This window comes from Malania oleifera, chromosome 1 (genome assembly GCF_029873635.1).
Source record: "Malania oleifera isolate guangnan ecotype guangnan chromosome 1, ASM2987363v1, whole genome shotgun sequence".
In the NCBI taxonomy this organism is placed as follows: domain Eukaryota; kingdom Viridiplantae; phylum Streptophyta; class Magnoliopsida; order Santalales; family Ximeniaceae; genus Malania; species Malania oleifera.
In genome coordinates, this window is record NC_080417.1 from 45003098 (window position 1) to 45008728 (window position 5631).

A 5631-nucleotide genomic window follows, 5' to 3' on the forward strand; every position below is an offset into this window, starting at 1 on the left:
CAAAAGAAATTTATGGATTAAATAACAAGGGAAGAACTCTAGCTTACTCTCCAAAAATCAATATCAAATATCAATGAACAATGAGAGTGTAACCTTCTAAGTATATAAGATCCTCAATAATAGAAGTTCAATCTATCTACAATTTGCAATGACTTTGCAAACGAGAAAGATGAACTTTATGCACTCTTTGAAAAGTAATTATGCAAGAATAATATGAGAAAGAGTAAAAATGTAAGCTTGTATGAATGAGAGTATGACAAATAGCACAAATATTTTTGAGATGATTTTTTCTAATCCATTGCGAATCTTATCATTAGTCAGGGGAAATGAAGGAGTATATATAACTTTCTCAAAAAATATAACCGCTAGGGACACGGACAGTATTTTGTACAAGTTTAATTAAAAATTAACCCTCATTACCGCAGTTAAAAATTGCTAAATCTAAGAGGTTCGGTCGGCTGACCTTCAGCGTCGGTCGATTAAATAGACACAAAATTTTGAAATCAATTATTGGGTTTGATTGTCTATGGGAGGCGACCGGTTGGTTGACTAAGGCGATTTGCTGAACCTTTATAGGTTCAGTCGGTCGAGGGAAAGGGCCGATTTGTCGAGAGGACAAGGCTGGTTTGCCAAGCCAATTTTAAAGCTCAGAGGCTAGTCAGCCAAAGCTTAAGAGCCAGGCCAAAGGCAAGGTCGAGCGACTGAGTTTTTTCAGTAGTTAATGGTTTGGTTGATCGAGGCTTCATAGTACATGCCTCATGTGGCAGGTTCGGTCGAATGAGTCATTTAATAGATGAGGGGTCAGTCAGCTGAGAATTTTTAATTAAGCTTGAAAATGCAACGTCGGTCGACCTAATTTTGGCCCTACTTTGCCTTTAAAATTTTCCAATCTTGTGTGAACAAGTTATGGCATTTTAATTAAATGGTTGTGGAACCTAATGGTCAATCTATGGTCGTTATTGAGTTGTCACTCCCATTATGCATGCAGTGCAATTATTACAGGTCAAAACATAAATGCAATTACAATTGAAACAGTTAAATGTCTTCAATCTTCTTTGCTCTTCGGTATTTCCAAGGAGTGCACCAGATTGTTTAGTCTTCAAGTTCCTCTTGGCTTCCATGACCCTTTAATCTTATGTGCGTGCTAAGATATAGACATGTTCAAGCACTTAAATACACATAAGATCTTTGTGATTTGTCAGCATCAAAATAGGGATCAAAATAAAAAAGTCAACAATCCTACTTTCAGTCTGAACCTTGGAGTCTTCTTCTTGTGACTTGGTCACCCCCTGTGCTTGCTAGTCACACAACATGGTCGAGCCAAGTCTTGTTTGCTTTGATGAACTGAAGCTTTGGGGACTTGGTTGAGCATCTGATTGAGCATTGTGCTTCCCACTTACTCCATTGGCTTCTTGCATTGCTTAACTCCTCGGTTTAACTTGTTTTTCCTGAAACATGAATAAACCATGTATAATTCCAAACTATGATAAGAAAGGGTAAATACAAGATAAATAAGAACAAAACATAAGTAAATAAGGGCCTAAAATAGTGCATTTTAGGAACACATCAGAGACATTTTCCCTTGTAATGGATGGAATCACTTTCAGATTTTTAATTGGGCTAGTAGTCGCTAAAGGACTGAGCATGCGTCTTATGGACGTAGTATAAGCATATCTATATGGATCGTTGGATAGTGAAATTTATATGAAAATCCCTGAAAGATTTGAATTTCCTGAAGCAAAACCCAGAAATTTATATTCAGTTAAACTCCAACGTTCCTTATATGGATTAAAGCAATTTGGGCGCATGTGGTACAATCGATTAAGTGCGTATCTTGTTAAAGAAGGATTCATAAACGATCCAACTTGTCCCTGTGTTTTTGCTATAATTATTTATGTTGATGGTTTCAATTTAGTTAGGACTCCTAAAGAGCTCATTAAAAATTGCTAATTATTGAATGGCGAAACTTGAGATGAAAGATTTAGCAAAGAAAAAAATATTGTCTTCGCCTACAAATTGAACATGTAAATAGAGGAATACTTGTTCATCCATCTAAATATACCGAAAAGGTGTTAAGCCAATTTTAGTGTGGTTAGAACACATGATTACTACCCCGTTAGGGGTAGAGTGGGTCTACGTTACCAGAATTGGGATCGGGAGTTCGGTTACCCAAGGGAAAGGTACGAGCACCCCCTACGCGCCCGTTCTTACGAACGGTACCTAATTAATTTAGAATTATCCCTAAGTTAATTTAAAAAGTCTTTAAATTACTCCTTTTATGAATTTATAAATACACATGGAAAATAAATAAATAACTAAATAAATATAATATATACATGTATATTCCCTCAGAGCTTAAAGGTATGTGAAGTTCGAAGGCTAATATCCTAGCATTAAAATCATAGGGATAAAAATCAAGAAAATATTTAAGAAAATACGCTCCCAAATTTTGGAAATTTTATAGGTTTTTTTTTTTAGGAAAATACTAATATGGGAGGTTTTAATATATGGTAATAGGGTAATAAGCAACACATACCTACTAAAATATTATGAATGTCAAAATAAGTAACTAGATACCATAATACTATATATATTAATATACTAAGGATACTATAAAAAGTAATACTTTATATATTAAAAGGCTAAAAATGCCCTGATAGGTAATATTAGATGTTCTAAAGATACCATATTAAATAGTTCCCTATATGTTAAAATTCTAAAAATACCCTAATAAGTTATACTAAATATAAACGTAGTAATAATACCATATATATACCTAAAATACTATAATGAGTTACGTATACTAAAATATCAATAAAAATATATACATGAAAAAAAGAACAATATCATAATAACTACTATCATGTGAGTACACCAAATATATAACGCAATATATAATACTAAGAATACCATAATAATATCATATATGTACTAAAATACTAAAACACAAACAAATACCATAGTAATATAACATCATATTAATAATGAGGACCCTATCACAATGATAAATTGGAACCCAACATATGTACCTAAACAAACAATAACGCCCTTTTAAAAAAAAAAAGTACTATGATAATAAGAATATTAAACACATAATGAACACATAGAAACGAAAACCCTAGAAATGAATATCAGACATTATGAACAGCATACACCTTATAACATGAACATTAATATTTTAATGAATACAACCACAGCCCTAATATTAGGTATGCAACTTGAATATTATATACTCAAATAAATACAACATTTAAATACAAAAACTCATATTATAACTTTAAAACTCTTTTGTCAATATGATTCATGCGACAAGATTTCAAACTTCAACTATTAAAATGAATTTCCACAATAAAGATTTTACAACCATGTCTAATGTTTAAGAATAAATGAATGAATGAATAGACATTAACAAGTACCATAAAATTAACTTATTTAATATATATACAATAAAACATCAACCACAAGATTTAATCTTTAAACATTGAAATAAGCCCCTAGCAAGAATCCTACAAAACAGAGAACAGACAAATTAGTATTTATGTTAATAATAAAAAAAACAAAACAAAACAGAACAAGAGGGTGATAGAAAAATAAAAAATAAATAATTTTTACGGTAAAACCAAAATAAGCAGGGAACTCGTGCACTGTGTGTGTCGTGGCTGGCGTGCAGAGGATTACCTGGGAGAAGCCGGAGTTGATAAGGGTCTCGACTGGTGCTCACGGCAGCTGGAGGCAAAGCAGAGCGAGGTTCGGCAGCAGAGGTTGCAGAGGGTGGATGGTGCGTAGCCGCCGGAGCTCCGCTGGTTGCAGTCGCAGAAGTATGCTGGCAGCAGGGTGCTCTGTTCGATGCTCGTGGCTCTGCTGCTGGAATGGCTGGCACAGAGGACTCCTGGTGGTGTAGCACGGCTGTGCAGCAGAGAGGTGCCAAGGGAGTCTCGGGTCTGCTGTGTTATGCTCTGCTGCTTGCTGTGGACTCGGGGCAGAGGATGGTCGTGGAGTAGGGATGCTGGTGTGGTCGGGGACGATGGCTGTTCACGGCAGCTACAGGCTGGCTGTGTAACTCACGGCCTGCTCGTGGAGTGTTGCTGATGGGGCTATTAGCGGTATCTGCAGAGGAGTTGAGGGTTGGACTAGAATAGGGGAGTGGCTTGCTAGTTTGGTTGCGGAAGAGCAAAGGGAAACAGAGGCAAGGAGAGGGAGACAGGGAAGACAAAGGAGACGAGAGCTTAGAAGGCCTGGGAGAGGCACAGCAGAGGGGGTGAGGATGGAGCCGAGGAGAGAGGGTTAGGGTGCGCAGAGTGGTTTTTTTTTTTTTTTGCTCTGTTTTCTTGGGTTAGGGTGCGGAGAGTGGTTTTTTTTTTTTGCTCTGTTTTCTTGCGCGCCCCCACCCCCCCCCCCCCCCCCCCCCCCCCCCTGTTTGTGCTGTGTGTATCACCCTCATATAAAAAAAAATTTTGAGAACCCTAAAAATCCTTCCTTTTTTATTTTATTTTTATTTTTCTTTTTCTTTTCTTTTTCTGCTTTTACTCTTATGGCAATAATAAAAATAGAAATAATAATAATAATAATAATAATTATTATTATTATTATTATTATTATTATTATATAAGGATCAATAAGGTAATAATAATAATAATAATAATAAATAATTATAGTAAAAATAAAAATGAAGATACTATCGGTAAAATAATAATAATAATAATATTAAAAAAATAAAGTAATAATACTAATATAAAAAGTAATAATAATAATAATAATAATAATGATAACATTACTAAAAATAATAAATATAATAATAGCCAAAATAAGACACCAATGCTAATAATAATAATAATACTAATAATAATAATAATAATAATAATAATAAGGTAATAAAAATAAAAAGAATAGTAATAATAATCTAGAATAATTATAATAAATTAATAATAATAATAATAATAAATAATAAAAATAATTATAAGAAAGTAATAATAACGATAATAAAAATACTAATAATAATAATAATAAAAATAAAAATAATAAAATAATAAAATAATAAAAGGGAACCCCTTGTTCTATTTGGTTAGGGCAAAAATAGGGTGTCTACAGTTGCCCCTCTTTGTAGGTTTAGTTGCTTCAATGTAACGGTAGGAACTCTCTTACGTTTTTTGCAGCAACAAGCCTGCAAAGATAAAAAACACCTATTTTAGCCAAGCCATTCAACTCTCTATGGTTTTTCAGGTTAATCAAGAGTTGTTTATTCTGCCAACCAGAGACGATTTGCTTTGAATGTAAGAATGCAGGTTGAGGTACACAGTGATGACTTGCTGCGAATGTAAGAATCCGAGCCATAGGGATACGATGATTCAGCCATAGGACACAATGATGGCTTGCTTCGAATGTAAGAATCCGAGCCGTAGGGATACGATGATCCAGTTATGGGATACAATGATGGTTTGCTTCGAATGTAAGAATCCGAGTCGTAGGGATACGATGATCCAGCCATGGGACACAATGATGGCTTGCTTTGAATGTAAGAATCCGAGCCGTAGGGATACGATGATCCAGCCATAGGACACAATGATGGCTTGCATCGAATGTAAGAATCCGAGTTGTAGGGATACGATGATCCAGCCATAGGACACAATGATG

General features: G+C 34.6%; 1 long non-coding RNA gene across 1 annotated transcript; it reads right to left on the reverse strand.

The window, feature by feature from the left end:
• Positions 1-985: 985 nt before the first annotated feature.
• LOC131159232 (uncharacterized) lies at positions 986-4384 on the reverse strand. The gene is made up of 2 exons (XR_009137753.1): positions 3679-4384; positions 986-1448 (listed from the first exon to the last, which is right to left on the reverse strand). It is a non-coding gene; the product is annotated as an uncharacterized LOC131159232 (long non-coding RNA).
• Between the last annotated feature and the right edge of the window lie 1247 nt (positions 4385-5631).